The 14926-nt window shown below is 40.5% G+C and overlaps 10 non-coding genes across 10 annotated transcripts; 5 read left to right on the plus strand and 5 right to left on the minus strand.

Annotated features, from left to right (window-relative positions):
- Positions 1-1690: 1690 nt before the first annotated feature.
- trnai-uau (transfer RNA isoleucine (anticodon UAU)) lies at positions 1691-1782 on the minus strand. Its single transcript is given in 2 exon segments — positions 1691-1726; positions 1745-1782. It is a non-coding gene; the product is annotated as a tRNA-Ile (tRNA).
- Positions 1783-2990: 1208 nt separating this feature from the next.
- Positions 2991-3079, plus strand: trnar-ucu (transfer RNA arginine (anticodon UCU)). Its single transcript is given in 2 exon segments — positions 2991-3027; positions 3045-3079. It is a non-coding gene; the product is annotated as a tRNA-Arg (tRNA).
- Positions 3080-5239: 2160 nt separating this feature from the next.
- On the minus strand, positions 5240-5331 carry trnai-uau (transfer RNA isoleucine (anticodon UAU)). Its single transcript is given in 2 exon segments — positions 5240-5275; positions 5294-5331. It is a non-coding gene; the product is annotated as a tRNA-Ile (tRNA).
- Positions 5332-6535: 1204 nt separating this feature from the next.
- On the plus strand, positions 6536-6625 carry trnar-ucu (transfer RNA arginine (anticodon UCU)). The gene is given in 2 exon segments: positions 6536-6572; positions 6590-6625. It is a non-coding gene; the product is annotated as a tRNA-Arg (tRNA).
- Positions 6626-7012: 387 nt separating this feature from the next.
- trnai-uau (transfer RNA isoleucine (anticodon UAU)) lies at positions 7013-7104 on the minus strand. The gene is given in 2 exon segments: positions 7013-7048; positions 7067-7104. It is a non-coding gene; the product is annotated as a tRNA-Ile (tRNA).
- Positions 7105-10097: 2993 nt separating this feature from the next.
- trnar-ucu (transfer RNA arginine (anticodon UCU)) lies at positions 10098-10187 on the plus strand. Its single transcript is given in 2 exon segments — positions 10098-10134; positions 10152-10187. It is a non-coding gene; the product is annotated as a tRNA-Arg (tRNA).
- A 387-nt stretch (positions 10188-10574) lies between these two features.
- trnai-uau (transfer RNA isoleucine (anticodon UAU)) lies at positions 10575-10666 on the minus strand. The gene is given in 2 exon segments: positions 10575-10610; positions 10629-10666. It is a non-coding gene; the product is annotated as a tRNA-Ile (tRNA).
- A 1217-nt stretch (positions 10667-11883) lies between these two features.
- Positions 11884-11974, plus strand: trnar-ucu (transfer RNA arginine (anticodon UCU)). Its single transcript is given in 2 exon segments — positions 11884-11920; positions 11938-11974. It is a non-coding gene; the product is annotated as a tRNA-Arg (tRNA).
- Positions 11975-13676: 1702 nt separating this feature from the next.
- Positions 13677-13766, plus strand: trnar-ucu (transfer RNA arginine (anticodon UCU)). The gene is given in 2 exon segments: positions 13677-13713; positions 13731-13766. It is a non-coding gene; the product is annotated as a tRNA-Arg (tRNA).
- Positions 13767-14150: 384 nt separating this feature from the next.
- Positions 14151-14242, minus strand: trnai-uau (transfer RNA isoleucine (anticodon UAU)). The gene is given in 2 exon segments: positions 14151-14186; positions 14205-14242. It is a non-coding gene; the product is annotated as a tRNA-Ile (tRNA).
- Positions 14243-14926: the final 684 nt, after the last annotated feature.

Consider the following 14926-nt stretch of genomic DNA (forward strand, 5'->3'; position numbering starts at 1 on the left):
ACTGGAGCTCCCTAAAGATAGCACCAAAAATAATAGCTCTATGAATGTGCGTATCTTTCGAACGACATTCGCTGGAAACCCACATTACATATATAGCACTGATTGGAATTTGCTCAAGCCGGGTTTTGGACTAATATGCATTTCTCGAGAGGTCGGTGTGTGCAAAAACCACTTGTCTTAATGCAAATTTCAGACAACAACGAGGAGAAAACGTTTTTTGTAATCCGTTGCATTACATACTCCTCATTCAAAGTGAAATGCATGAAGAAAAGAATAAATCTCAATAGAAAGCTCTTCTGGCATAAATCGTTCACTGACATTGGCTTCTCTGTAGACCATGCACAAAACATCTTGGATGTAATCTAACACAAATGAAATGTTTACTTTTGAAAATCTCCATTTAATGGATTTTAAGCTGAAGTCAACCTTCTGTGGATGTACGAGTGGAAGTGTCTCGTAACTGTTGGCAGGAAAAATTCCACATATCTATTTAGTGAGAAAACAAAGTGATCACGCTTTTCATTCATGTCTGAAAATCTCAAGTATTTCTTCCTGCTTTTTATTAGGCATTTCCTACAATATTTTCTTATTTCCTAAAAACACTAGCGATTCGGTTATCTGTTACTTTCATTTAACATGTGTGGTAAAGGTACTTTTGCGATGGCCACGACACCAGCCTGTGTATATTTAATTCAAGGGGAGTGTGTTTTGTCTGGATGTGCTGAAAATTGGAAGCCGCCGCTTGCTTTAATTCATTCAGAATACTGGTTTTTCTTAAATTTATTCAGAGCCCAAGTTCCTAACCGTTATCATTTTTTTCTGCAGCTCACACTCTGGATGGAATTCGTTTTTTAATTTTAGCCTTTAGTTTTTTAAATGGAAAGAAAATAGTAGGAGTTTCTGGAAATGTTCTCTTGCTGGTTATGTCATTTACACTCAGAACACAAGCTCAAATTCAAGTATAAAAATGACATTTAATTTTCTCCTTGTAGAAAGCTGTCGTTTTCTTGCTCTGTTTCTCTTCATATACCGAAGTCTGAAGGAAGATCTCTGTTGAAGCCCGTTTCTTTAAAATACACTGGAGATTGTCACTGATTGAAATATCGGCAAACCAGCTTTGTGATCCTTTTCATTATATTCTGCATTTTAGGCTGCGGAGCAAAAATGGGTTCTTCTTTGTAATCCTGCAATGCTCGATGTAGGTTGTACTGCTGGCTCTGTGGGGAAATGGATAGCGTGTTGGACTTCTAGTCCTCACTGAAGAGTGATTCAAAGGTTGTGGGTTCGAGTCCCACCAGAGTCGCATCTTTAGCGAATCTCATCTCCTTCGGACAAAATCTCGTGCGTCTTGCTACGCTAACCTCGTCTTGCGACGTCCCTTCAGAATCCGCAACTTCGGATTTACTATGCAGGGTTTGTGGTGCGTGTTTGCAAAGAACAGGTATGCCGTCAGCAGAAATGGCACGTTTGTGCGACCAGCCGACAGTTCTTTTGTGTCTGAGGGTACTATGCGAGAGAGCAATCACAACATGAGCATAACGCATGTATTGAAAGATTAAGAAAAGTTTAGAGATGAAGCCCCAGATAAACAAAAGATCTTCCTAGAGTGTACTTCGTCATCATGAAACCAAATGCTCCGTCTAAAGGAATTAATCAAGGCAGCAGAAGACATGCTTGTCTCGAGACGAGATGCTCCAGGTGAGGCTTGAACTCACAACCTCGGCATTACACACAGACACTGTCATATAAGTACCGCGCGCTAACCGGTTGCGCCACTGGAGCTCTACAAAGACAACACCAAAAATAATAGCTCTATGAATGTGCGTATCTTTCGAACGACATTCGCTGAAACCCACATTACATATATAGCACTGATTGGAATTTGCTCAAGCCGGCTTTTGGACTAATATGCATTTCTCGAGAGGTCGGTGTGTGCAAAAAGCACTTGTCTTAATGCAAATTTCAGACAGCAACGAGGAGGTAACGTTTTTTTGTAATCCGTTGCATTACATACTCCTCATTCAAAGTGAAATGCATGAAGAAAAGAATAAATCTCAACAGAAAGCTCTTCTGGCATAAATCGTTCACTGACATTGGCTTCTCTGTAGACCATGCACAAAACATCTTGGATGTAATCTAACACAAATGAAATGTTTACTTTTCAAAATCTCCATTTTATGGATTTTACGCTGAAGTCAACCTTCTGTGGATGTACGAGTGGAAGTGTCTCGTAAGTGTTGGCAGGGAAAAATTCCACATATCTATTTAAGATGAGAAAACAAAGTGATCACGCTTTTCATTCATGTCTGAAAACCTCAAGTATTTTTTCCTGCTTTTTATTCGGCATTTCCTACAATATTTTCTTATTTCCTAAAAACACTAGAGATTCGGTTATCTATTACTTTCATTTAACATGTGTGGTAAAGGTACTTTTGCGATGGCCAGGACACCAGCCTGTGTATATTTAATTCAAGGGGAGTGTGTTTTGTCTGGATGTGCTGAAAATTGGAAGCCGCCGGTTGCTTTAATTCATTCAGAATACTGGTTTTTCTTACATTTATTCAGAGCCCAAGTCCTAACCGTTAATCAGTTTTTTCTGCATCTCACACTCTGGATGGAATTCGTTTTTTTAATTTTAGCCTTTAGTTTTTATATGGAAAGAAAATAGTAGGAGTTTCTGGAAATGTTCTCCTTGCTGGTTATGTCATTTACACTCAGAACACAAGCTCAAATTCAAGTATAAAAATGACATTTAATTTTCTCCTTGTAGAAAGCTGTCGTTTTCTTGCTCTGTTTCTCTTCATATACCGAAGTCTGAAGGAAGATCTCTGTTGAAGCCCGTTTCTTTAAATTACAATGGAGATTGTCACTGATTGAAATATCGGCAAACCAGCTTTGTGATCCTTTCATTATATTCTGCATTTTAGGCTGCGGAGCAAAAATGGGTCCTTCTTTGCAATCCTGCAATGCACGGTGAAGGTCGTACTGCTGGCTCTGTGGCGCAATGGATAGCGCGTTGGACTTCTAGTCCTCACTGAAGAGTGATTCAAAGGTTGTGGTTCGAGTCCCACCAGAGTCGCATCTTTAGCGAATCTCATCTCCCTTCGGACAATATCTCGGTGCGTCTTGCTACGCTAACCTCGTCTTGCGGACGTGCCTTCAGAATCCGCAACTTCGGGTTTACTATGCAGGGTTTGTGGTGCGTGTTTGCAAAGAACAGGTGTGCCGGTCAGCAGAAATGGCACGTTTGTGTGACCAGCCGACAGTTCTTTTGTGTCTGAGGGTACTATGCGAGACAGCAATCACAACATGAGCATAACGCATGTATGAAAGAGTAAGAAAAGTTTAGAGATGAAGCCCCAGATAAACAAAAGATCTTCAGAGAGTGTACTTCGTCATCATGAAACCAAATGCTCCGTCTGAAGGAATTAATCAAGGCAGCAGAAGACATGCTTGTCTCGAGACGAGATGCTCCAGGTGAGGCTTGAACTCACAACCTCGGCATTACACACAGACACTGTCATATAAGTACCGCGCGCCTAACCGGTTGACGCCACTGGAGCTCTACAAAGACAACACCAAAAATAATAGCTCTATGAATGTGCGTATCTTTCGAACGACATTCGCTGAAACCCACATTACATATATAGCACTGATTGGAATTTGCTCAAGCCGGCTTTTGGACTAATATGCATTTCTCGAGAGGTCGGTGTGTGCAAAAAGCACTTGTCTTAATGCAAATTTCAGACAGCAACGAGGAGGTAACGTTTTTTTGTAATCCGTTGCATTACATACTCCTCATTCAAAGTGAAATGCATGAAGAAAAGAATAAATCTCAACAGAAAGCTCTTCTGGCATAAATCGTTCACTGACATTGGCTTCTCTGTAGACCATGCACAAAACATCTTGGATGTAATCTAACACAAATGAAATGTTTACTTTTCAAATCTCCATTTTATGGATTTTAAGCTGAAGTCAACCTTCTGTGGATGTACGAGTGGAAGTGTCTCGTAAGTGTTGGCCAGAAAAATTCCACATATCTATTTAAGTGAGAAAACAAAGTGATCACGCTTTTCATTCATGTCTGAAAAACCTCAAGTATTTCTTTCCTGCTTTTTATTCGGCATTTCCTACAATATTTTCTTATTTCCTAAAAACACTAGAGATTCGGTTATCTATTACTTTCATTTAACATGTGTGGTAAAGGTACTTTTGCGATGGCCAGGACACCAGCCTGTGTATATTTAATTCAAGGGGAGTGTGTTTTGTCTGGATGTGCTGAAAATTGGAAGCCGCCGGTTTGCTTTAATTCATTCAGAATACTGGTTTTTTCTTAAATTTATTCAGAGCCCAAGTTCCTAACCGTTATCATTTTTTCTGCATCTCACACTCTGGATGGAATTCGTTTTTTAATTTTAGCCTTTAGTTTTTTATATGGAAAGAAAATAGTAGGAGTTTTTGGAAATGTTCTCTTGCTGGTTATGTCACTTACACTCAGAACACAAGCTCAAATTCAAGTATAAAAATGACATTTAATTTTCTCCTTGTAGAAAGCTGTCGTTTTCTTGCTCTGTTTCTCTTCATATACCGAAGTCTGAAGGAAGATCTCTGTTGAAGCCCGTTTCTTTAAAATACACTGGAGATTGTCACTGATTGAAATATCGGCAAACCAGCTTTGTGATCCTTTTCATTATATTCTGCATTTTAGGCTGCGGAGCAAAAATGGGTCCTTCTTGCAATCCTGCAATGCACGGGTGAAGGTCGAGTACTGCTGGCTCTGTGGCGCAATGGATAGCGCGTTGGACTTCTAGTCCTCACTGAAGAGTGATTCAAAGGTTGTGGGTTCGAGTCGCATCTTTAGCGAATCTCATCTCCTTCGGACAATATCTCGTGCGTCTTGCTACGCTAACCTCGTCTTGCGACGTGCCTTCAGAATCCGCAACTTCGGGTTTACTATGCAGGGTTTGTGGTGCGTGTTTGCAAAGAACAGTGTGCCGTCAGCAGAAATGGCACGTTTGTGCGACCAGCCGACAGTTCTTTTTGTGTCTGAGGGTACTATGCGAGAGAGCAATCACAACATGAGCATAACGCATGTATTGAAAGAGTAAGAAAAGTTTAGAGATGAAGCCCCCAGATAAACAAAAGATCTTCAGAGAGTGTACTTCGTCATCATGAAACCAAATGCTCCGTCTAAGGAATTAATCAAGGCAGCAGAAGACATGCTTGTCTCGAGACGAGATGCTCCAGGTGAGGCTTGAACTCACAATCTCGGCATTACACACAGACACTGTCATATAAGTACCGCGCGCTAACCGGTTGCGCCACTGGAGCTCTACAAAGACAACACCAAAAATAATAGCTCTATGAATGTGCGTATCTTTCGAACGACATTCGCTGAAACCCACATTACATATATAGCACTGATTGGAATTTGCTCAAGCCGGCTTTTGGACTAATATGCATTTCTCGAGAGGTCGGTGTGTGCAAAAAGCACTTGTCTTAATGCAAATTTCAGACAGCAACGAGGAGGTAACGTTTTTTGTAATCCGTTGCATTACATACTCCTCATTCAAAGTGAAATGCATGAAGAAAAGAATAAATCTCAACAGAAAGCTCTTCTGGCATAAATCGTTCACTGACATTGGCTTCTCTGTAGACCATGCACAAAACATCTTGGATGTAATCTAACACAAATGAAATGTTTACTTTTCAAAATCTCCATTTTATGGATTTTAAGCTGAAGTCAAACCTTCTGTGGATGTACGAGTGGAAGTGTCTCGTAAGTGTTGGCAGGAAAAATTCCACATATCTATTTAGTGAGAAAACAAAGTGATCACGCTTTTCATTCATGTCTGAAAACCTCAAGTATTTCTTCCTGCTTTTTATTCGGCATTTCCTACAATATTTTCTTATTTCCTAAAAACACTAGAGATTCGGTTATCTATTACTTTCATTTAACATGTGTGGTAAAGGTACTTTTGCGATGGCCAGGACACCAGCCTGTGTATATTTAATTCAAGGGGAGTGTGTTTTGTCTGGATGTGCTGAAAATTGGAAGCCGCCGGTTGCTTTAATTCATTCAGATACTGCTTTTTCTTAAATTTATTCAGAGCCCAAGTTCCTAACCGTTATCATTTTTTTCTGCAGCTCAGACTCTGGATGGAATTCGTTTTTTAATTTTAGCCTTTAGTTTTTTATATGGAAAGAAAATAGTAGGAGTTTCTGGAAATGTTCTCTTGCTGGTTATGTCATTTACACTCAGAACACAAGCTCAAATTCAAGTATAAAAATGACATTTAATTTTCTCCTTGTAGAAAGCTGTCGTTTTCTTGCTCTGTTTCTCTTCATATACCGAAGTCTGAAGGAAGATCTCTGTTGAAGCCCGTTTCTTTAAAATACACTGGAGATTGTCACTGATTGAAATATCGGCAAACCAGCTTTGTGATCCTTTTCATTATATTCTGTATTTTAGGCTGCGGAGCAAAAATGGGTCCTTCTTTGCAATCCTGCAATGCACGGTGAAGGTCGTACTGCTGGCTCTGTGGCGCAATGGATAGCGCGTTGGACTTCTAGTCCTCACTGAAGAGTGATTCAAAGGTTGTGGGTTCGAGTCCCACCAGAGTCGCATCTTTAGCGAATCTCATCTCCTTCGGACAATATCTCGTGCGTCTTGCTACGCTAACCTCGTCTTGCGACGTGCCTTCAGAATCCGCAACTTCGGGTTTACTATGCAGGGTTTGTGGTGCGTGTTTGCAAAGAACAGGTGTGCCGTCAGCAGAAATGGCACGTTTGTGCGACCAGCCGACAGTTCTTTTGTGTCTGAGGGTACTATGCGAGAGAGCAATCACAACATGAGCATAACGCATGTATTGAAAGAGTAAGAAAAGTTTAGAGATGAAGCCCCAGATAAACAAAAGATCTTCAGAGAGTGTACTTCGTCATCATGAAACCAAATGCTCCGTCTGAAGGAATTAATCAAGGCAGCAGAAGACATGCTTGTCTCGAGACGAGATGCTCCAGGTGAGGCTTGAACTCACAACCTCGGCATTACACACAGACACTGTCATATAAGTCCCGCGCGCTAACCGGTTGCGCCACTGGAGCTCTACAAAGACAACACCAAAAATAATAGCTCTATGAATGTGCGTATCTTTCGAACGACATTCGCTGAAACCCACATTACATATATAGCACTGATTGGAATTTGCTCAAGCCGGGCTTTTGGACTAATATGCATTTCTCGAGAGGTCGGGTGTGTGCAAAAAGCACTTGTCTTAATGCAAATTTCAGACAGCAACGAAGGAGGTAACGTTTTTTGTAATCCGTTGCATTACATACTCCTCATTCAAAGTGAAATGCATGAAGAAAAGAAATAAATCTCAACAGAAAGCTCTTCTGGCATAAATCGTTCAACTGACATTGGCTTCTCTGTAGACCATGCACAAAACATCTTGGATGTAATCTAACACAAATGAAATGTTTACTTTTCAAAAATCTCCATTTTATGATTTTAAGCTGAAGTCAACCTTCTGTGGATGTACGAGTGGAAGTGTCTCGTAAGTGTTGGCAGGAAAAATTCCACATATCTATTTAGTGAGAAAACAAAGTGATCACGCTTTTCATTCATGTCTGAAAACCTCAAGTATTTTTTCCTGCTTTTTTTTCGGCATTTTCCTACAATATTTTCTTATTTCCTAAAAACACTAGAGATTCGGTTATCTATTACTTTCATTTAACATGTGTGGTAAAGGTACTTTTGCGATGGCCAGGACACCAGCCTGTGTATATTAATTCAAGGGGAGTGTGTTTTGTCTGGATGTGCTGAAAATTGGAAGCCGCCGTTGCTTTAATTCATTCAGAATACTGGTTTTTCTTAAATTTATTCAGAGCCCAAGTTCCTAACCGTTATCATTTTTTCTGCATCTCACACTCTGGATGGAATTCGTTTTTTAATTTTAGCCTTTAGTTTTTTATATGGAAAGAAAATAGTAGGAGTTTCTGGAAATGTTCTCTTGCTGGTTATGTCATTTACACTCAGAACACAAGCTCAAATTCAAGTATAAAAATGACATTTAATTTTCTCCTTGTAGAAAAGCTGTCGTTTTCTTGCTCTGTTTCTCTCATATACCGAAGTCTGAAGGAAGATCTCTGTTGAAGCCCCGTTTCTTTAAAATACACTGGAGATTGTCACTGATTGAAATATCGGCAAACCAGCTTTGTGATCCTTTTCATTATATTCTGCATTTTAGGCTGCGGAGCAAAAATGGGTCCTTCTTTGCAATCCTGCAATGCACGGTAAAGGTCGTACTGCTGGCTCTGTGGCGCAATGGATAGCGCGTTGGACTTCATAGTCCTCACTGAAGAGTAATTCAAAGGTTGTGGGTTCGAGTCCCACCAGTAGTCGCATCTTTAGCGAATCTCATCTCCTTCGGACAATAACTGGTGCGTCTTGCTACGCTAACCTCGTCTTGCGACGTGCCTTCAGAATCCGCAACTTCGGGTTTACTATGCAGGGTTTGTGGTGCGTGTTTGCAAAGAACAGGTGTGCCGTCAGCAGAAATGGCACGTTTGTGCGACCAGCCGACAGTTCTTTTGTGTCTGAGGGTACTATGCGAGAGAGCAATCACAACATGAGCATAACGCATGTATTGAAAGAGTAAGAAAAGTTTAGAGATGAAGCCCCAGATAAACAAAAGATCTTCAGTAGAGTGTACTTCGTCATCATGAAACCAAATGCTCTGTCTGAAGGAATTAATCAAGGCAGCAGAAGACATGCTTGTCTCGAGACGAGATGCTCCAGGTGAGGCTTGAACTCACAACCTCGGCATTACACACAGACACTGTCATATAAGTAAGCCGCGCGCTAACCGGCTTGCGCCACTGGAGCTCTACAAAGACAACACCAAAAAATAATAAGCTCTATGAATGTGCGTATCTTTCCGAACGACATTCGCTGAAACCCACATTACATATATAGCAACTGATTGGAATTTGCTCAAGCTGGCTTTTGGACTAATATGCATTTCTCGAGAGGTCGGTTGTGTGCAAAAGCACTTGTCTTAATGCAAATTTCAGACAGCAACGAGGGAGTAACGTTTTTTTGTAATCCGTTGCATTACATACTCCTCATTCAAAGTGAAATGCATGAAGAAAAGAATAAATCTCAACAGAAAGCTCTTTCTGGCATAAATCGTTCACTGACATTGGCTTCTCTGTAGACCATGCACAAAACATCTTGGATGTAATCTAACACAAAAATGAAATGTTTACTTTTCAAAATCTCCATTTTATGGATTTTAAGCTGAAGTCAACCTTCTGTGGATGTACGAGTGGAAGTGTCTCGTAAGTGTTGGCAGGAAAAATTCCACATATCTATTTAGTGAGAAAACAAAGTGATCACGCTTTTCATTCATGTCTGAAAACCTCAAGTATTTTTTCCTGCTTTTTTTTCGGCATTTCCTACAATATTTTCTTATTTCCTAAAAACACTAGAGATTCGGTTATCTATTACTTTCATTTAACATGTGTGGTAAAGTACTTTTGCGATGGCCAGGGACACCAGCCTGTGTATATTTAATTCAAGGGGAGTGTGTTTTGTCTGGATGTGCTGAAAATTGGAAGCCGCCGGTTGCTTTAATTCATTCAGAATACTGGTTTTTCTTAAATTTATTCAGAGCCCAAGTTCCTAACCGTTATCATTTTTTCTGCATCTCACACTCTGGATGGAATTCTTTTTTAATTTTAGCCTTTAGTTTTTTATATGGAAAGAAAATAGTAGGAGTTTCTGGAAATGTTCTCTTGCTGGTTATGTCATTTACACTCAGAACACAAGCTCAAATTCAAGTATAAAAATGACATTTAATTTTCTCCTTGTAGAAAGCTGTCGTTTTCTTGCTCTGTTTCTCTTCATATACCGAAGTCTGAAGGAAGATCTCTGTTGAAGCCCGTTTCTTTAAAATACACTGGAGATTGTCACTGATTGAAATATCGGCAAACCAGCTTTGTGATCCTTTTCATTATATTCTGCATTTTAGGCTGCGGAGCAAAAATGGGTCCTTCTTTGCAATCCTGCAATGCACGGTAAAGGTCGTACTGCTGGCTCTGTGGCGCAATGGATAGCGCGTTGGACTTCTAGTTCTCACTGAAGAGTGATTCAAAGGTTGTGGGTTCGAGTCCCACCAGAGTCGCATCTTTAGCGAATCTCATCTCCTTCGGACAATATCTGGTGCGTCTTGCTACGCTAACCTCGTCTTGCGACGTGCCTTCAGAATCCGCAACTTCGGGTTTACTATGCAGGGTTTGTGGTGCGTGTTTGCAAAGAACAGGTGTGCCGTCAGCAGAAATGGCACGTTTGTGCGACCAGCCGACAGTTCTTTTGTGTCTGAGGGTGCTATGCGAGAGAGCAATCACAACATGAGCATAACGCATGTATTGAAAGAGTAAGAAAAGTTTAGAGATGAAGCCCCAGATAAACAAAAGATCTTCAGAGAGTGTACTTCGTCATCATGAAACCAAATGCTCCGTCTGAAGGAATTAATCAAGGCAGCAGAAGACATGCTTGTCTCGAGACGAGATGCTCCAGGTGAGGCTTGAACTCACAACCTCGGCATTACACACAGACACTGTCATATAAGTACCGCGCGCTAACCGGTTGCGCCACTGGAGCTCTACAAAGACAACACCAAAAATAATAGCTCTATGAATGTGCGTATCTTTCGAACGACATTCGCTGAAACCCACATTACATATATAGCACTGATTGGAATTTGCTCAAGCCGGCTTTTGGACTAATATGCATTTCTCGAGAGGTCGGTGTGTGCAAAAAGCACTTGTCTTAATGCAAATTTCAGACAGCAACGAGGAGGTAACGTTTTTTGTAATCCGTTGCATTACATACTCCTCATTCAAAGTGAAATGCAGTGAAGAAAAGAATAAATCTCAACAGAAAGCTCTTCTGGCATAAATCGTTCACTGACATTGGCTTCTCTGTAGACCATGCACAAAACATCTTGGATGTAATCTAACACAAAATGAAATGTTTTACTTTTCAAAATCTCCATTTTATGGATTTTAAGCTGAAGTCAACCTTCTGTGGATGTACGAGTGGAAGTGTCTCGTAAGTGTTGGCAGGAAAAATTCCACATATCTATTTAGTGAGAAAACAAAGTGATCACGCTTTTCATTCATGTCTGAAAAACCTCAAGTATTTTTTCCTGCTTTTTATTCGGCATTTCCTACAATATTTTCTTATTTTCCTAAAAACACTAGAGATTCGGTTATCTATTACTTTCATTTAACATGTGTGGTAAAGGTACTTTTGCGATGGCCAGGACACCAGCCTGTGTATATTTAATTCAAGGGGAGTGGTGTTTTGTCTGGATGTGCTGAAAATTGGAAGCCGCCGGTGGTTGCTTTTAATTCATTCAGAATACTGTTTTTTCTTACATTTATTCAGAGCCCAAGTTCCTAACCGTTATCATTTTTTCTGCATCTCACACTCTGGATGGAATTCGTTTTTTTAATTTTAGCCTTTAGTTTTTTTATATGGAAAGAAAATAGTAGGAGTTTCTGGAAATGTTCTCTTGCTGGTTATGTCATTTACACTCAGAACACAAGCTCAAATTCAAGTATAAAAATGACATTTAATTTTCTCCTTGTAGAAAGCTGTCGTTTTCCTTGCTCTGTTTCTCTTCATATACCGAAGTCTGAAGGAAGATCTCTGTTGAAGCCCGTTTCTTTAAAATACACTGAGATTGTCACTGATTGGAAATATCGGCAAACCAGCTTTGTGATCCTTTTTCATTATATTCTGCATTTTAGGCTGCGGAGCAAAAATGGGTCCTTCTTTGCAATCCTGCAATGCACGGTGAAGGTCGTACTGCTGGCTCTGTGGCGCAATGGATAGCGCGTTGGACTTCTAGTCCTCACTGAAGAGTGATTCAAAGGTTGTGGGGTTCGAGTCCCACCAGAGTCGCATCTTTAGCGAATCTCATCTCCTTCGGACAATATCTCGTGCGTCTTGCTACGCTAACCTCGTCTTGCGACGTGCCTTCAGAATCCGCAACTTCGGGTTTACTATGCAGGGTTGTGTGCGTGTTTGCAAAGAACAGGTGTGCCGTCAGCAGAAATGGCACGTTTGTGCGACCAGCCGACAGTTCTTTTGTGTCTGAGGGGGACTAGTGCGAGAGAGCAATCACAACATGAGCATAACGCATGTATTGAAAGAGTAAGAAAAGTTTAGAGATGAAGCCCCAGATAAACAAAAGATCTTCAGAGAGTGTACGTTCGTCATCATGAAACCAAATGCTCCGTCTGAAGGAATTAATCAAGGGCAGCAGAAGACATGCTTGTCTCGAGACGAGATGCTCCAGGTGAGGCTCGAACTCACAACCTCGGCATTACACACAGACACTGTCATATAAGTACACCGCGCGCGCTAATCCGTTGCGCCACTGGAGCTCTACAAAGACAAAACCAAAAATAATAGCTCTATTGAATGTGCGTATCTTTCGAACGACATTCGCTTGAAACCCACATTACATATAAAGCACTGATTGGAATTTGCTCAAGCCGGCTTTTGGACTAATGATGCATTTCTCGAGTGGTCGGTGTGTGCAAAAAGCACTTGTCTTAATGCAAATTTCAGACAGCAACGAGGAGGTAACGTTTTTTTGTAATCCGTTGCATTACATACTCCTCATTCAAAGTGAAATGCATGAAGAAAAGAATAAATCTCAACAGAAAGCTCTTCTGGCATAAATCGTTCACTGACATTGGCTTCTCTGTAGACCATGCACAAAACATCTTGGATGTAATCTAACACAAATGAAATGTTTACTTTTCAAAATCTCCATTTTATGGATTTTAAGCTGAAGTCAACCTTCTGTGGATGTACGAGTGGAAGTGTCTCGTAAGTGTTGGCAGGAAAAATTCCACATATCTATTTAGTGAGAAAACAAAGTGATCACGCTTTTCATTCATGTCTGAAAACCTCAAGTATTTTTTTCCTGCTTTTTATTCGGCATTTCCTACAATATTTTCTTATTTCCTAAAAACACTAGAGATTCGGTTATCTATTACTTTCATTTAACATGTGTGGTAAAGGGTACTTTTGCGATGGCCGAGGACACCAGCCTGTGTATATTTAATTCAAGGGGAGTGTGTTTTGTCTGGATGTGCTGAAAATTGGAAGCCGCCGGTTGCTTTAATTCATTCAGGAATACTGGTTTTTCTTAAATTTATTCAGAGCCCAAGTTCCTAACCGTTATCATTTTTTCTGCATCTCACACTCTGGATGGGAATTCGTTTTTTAATTTTAGCCTTTAGTTTTTATATGGAAAGAAAATAGTAGGAGTTTCTGGAAATGTTCTCATTGCTGGTTATGTCATTTACACTCAGAACACAAGCTCAAATTCAAGTATAAAAAATGACATTTAATTTTCTCGCTTGTAGAAAGCTGTCGTTTTCTTGCTCTGTTTCTCTTCATATACCGAAGTCTGAAGGAAGATCTCTGTTGAAGCCCGTTTCTTTAAAATACACTGGAGATTGTCACTGATTGAAATATCGGGCAAACCAGCTTTGTGATCCTTTTCATTATATTCTGCATTTTAGGCTGCGGAGCAAAAATGGGGTCCTTCTTTGCAATCGTGCAATGCACGGTGAAGGTTTGTACTGCTGGCTCTGTGGCGCAATGGATAGCGCGTTGGACTTCTAGTCCTCACTGAAGAGTGATTCAAAGGTTGTGGGTTCGAGTCCCACCAGAGTCGCATCTTTAGCGAATCTCATCTCCTTCGGACAATATCTCGTGCGTCTTGCTACGCTAACCTCGTCTTGCGACGTGCCCTTCAGAATCCGCAACTTCGGGTTTACTATGCAGGGTTTGTGGTGCGTGTTTGCAAAGAACAGGTGTGCCGTCAGCAGAAATGGCACGTTTGTGCGACCAGCCGACAGTTTCTTTTGTGTCTGAGGGTACTATGCGAGAGAGCAATCACAACATGAGCATAACGCATGTATTGAAAGAGTAAGAAAAGTTTAGAGATGAAGCCCCAGATAAACAAAAGATCTTCAGAGAGTGTACTTCGTCATCATGAAACCAAATGCTCCGTCTGAAGGAATTAAACTAGGCAGCAGAAGACATGCTTGTCTCGAGACGCTCCAGGTGAGGCTTGAACTCACAACCTCGGCATTACACACAGACACTGTCATATAAGTACCGCGCGCTAACCGGTTGCGCCACTGGAGCTCTACAAAGACAACACCAAAAAATAATAGCTCTATGAATGTGCGTATCTTTCGAACGACATTCGCTGAAACCCACATTACATATATAGCACTGATTGGAATTTGCTCAAGCCGGCTTTTGGACTAATATGCATTTCTCGAGAGGTCGGTGTGTGCAAAAAGCACTTGTCTTAATGCAAATTTCAGACAGCAACGAGGAGGTAACGTTTTTTGTAATCCGTTGCATTACATACTCCTCATTCAAAGTGAAATGCATGAAGAAAAGAATAAATCTCAACAGAAAGCTCTTCTGGCATAAATCGTTCACTGACATTGGCTTCTCTGTAGACCATGCACAAAACATCTTGGATGTAATCTAACACAAATGAAATGTTTACTTTTCAAAATCTCCATTTTATGGATTTTAAGCTGAAGTCAACCTTCTGTGGATGTACGAGTGGAAGTGTCTCGTAAGTGTTGGCAGGAAAAATTCCACATATCTATTTAGTGAGAAAACAAAGTGATCACGCTTTTCATTCATGTCTGAAAACCTCAAGTATTTTTTCCTGCTTTTTATTCGGCATTTCCTACAATATTTTCTTATTTCCTAAAAACACTAGAGATTCGGTTATCTATTACTTTCATTTAACATGTGTGGTAAAGGTACTTTTGCGATGGCCAGGACACCAGCCTGTGTATATTTAAT

This window comes from Erpetoichthys calabaricus, chromosome 9 (genome assembly GCF_900747795.2).
Source record: "Erpetoichthys calabaricus chromosome 9, fErpCal1.3, whole genome shotgun sequence".
NCBI classification, from domain to species: domain Eukaryota; kingdom Metazoa; phylum Chordata; class Cladistia; order Polypteriformes; family Polypteridae; genus Erpetoichthys; species Erpetoichthys calabaricus.